The sequence below is a fragment of the Trichechus manatus genome, unplaced genomic scaffold (assembly GCF_000243295.1).
Source record: "Trichechus manatus latirostris isolate Lorelei unplaced genomic scaffold, TriManLat1.0 scaffold00040, whole genome shotgun sequence".
Lineage (NCBI taxonomy): Eukaryota > Metazoa > Chordata > Mammalia > Sirenia > Trichechidae > Trichechus > Trichechus manatus.
The window spans coordinates 7,159,125-7,160,390 of NW_004443976.1; the positions used below are offsets into that span (position 1 = coordinate 7,159,125).

General features: G+C 40.7%; 1 protein-coding gene across 1 annotated transcript in view; it reads right to left on the reverse strand.

The window, feature by feature from the left end:
* DNAH9 (dynein axonemal heavy chain 9) overlaps positions 1-1,266 on the reverse strand; it is a 450,622-nt gene that overhangs the window by 177,212 nt on the left and 272,144 nt on the right. The gene's annotated exons all lie outside the window — the stretch shown is intronic.

The window sequence follows — 1,266 nt, forward strand, 5'->3', positions numbered from 1 at the left end:
CCTCATGGATTCAAACTGCCAACTTTTGGTTAGCAGACATAGCTCTTAACTACTATGGCACCAGGGTTTCCACATTAGGTTAGGGGGAGACAAAAATCATATGGAGAAGCATCATTGTGTGATTGTCAAGAGCACAGACTCGAGCCAGACTGTACGAGTATAGCTTTCGCTTACCTATTTATAAGGTATACTACCTTCGGCAACTTCTCTCATTTCTCTGGGTCTCAGTTTCCTTATTTATAGTATACGTGTAATAACAGACCTTATCTTCTTTGGGGTTGTTATGAGGATTTAATAAATTTCTAATGCAAAGCACTATGTATTAGGCCCAGAGTTCTATGTAAGTGTAGATGTAAGTAGATGTAAGTGTAGCTCTTACATCTCTTATGTGTCTTATCAAATGCTGCCTTCTCATGAGGTCTACCTGATCACCCTTTTTAAAACTGCAATCACCCCAGGATGCTCTGTCCCTCTTCCCTCTCTGCTTTTCTCTATGACTTTTACTTCCATATAACAAACTAAGACTTACTGAGTATCTGCTATCTTTCAGACATTGGATAACTAGCAGTGAACAAAACAAGGACCCCTGCACTCATATTAAGACTGTGTAGTTAATAAATATTTTTGGGTGGATTAATAAACAGATGACTGAATGGATGAATGTAAATAAATAAGAGTGTTTAACCATGTCAAATGCAGTGTGTGTGTGTGGCGGGGGGGTCAAGTAAGATAAGCTGAGGACATAGTGTTGGCAATGAATGTACCAAGAGATAGTTCTGTGGTGACATGGATAAGCGCTTCCTTGTTCAACTGGCAAGAAGAGTTCAGTGGAAAGATGAGAGATGAGGAAGTGTAGACAAGTATAGCCAATACTTTTGATGAGTTTTGTTGTGAAAAGGAGCAAAGTGAGTAGTAGATGAAAAGGGATATGAAAGGCAAGGAATCGCTTATTGGTTTATGATAAATGATAATATAGCCTGTTTTTATGCTGAGTCACATGATCCAGAAATTAGTGAGTGAGAAAGAAGAGGAGGGAGAGATGGAGAGGGAAGAAGGAAAAGGGGGGAGAGAGAGGGAGGAGGAAGAGAGGGGAGAAGGGAGGATTGCAGAAGGAGTAAAGTCATTGAGAAGGTGAGAGGAGGTGGACACAAACCAGGATGATTCATTTATTGAAACAGGAGGAAAGGCAGGATTTGTGGGTGGGATACAGGTGGGATGCAGATAGGTTCTTAGATTTGATGGTGAGGAGGTGTGAGAATTCTCTTC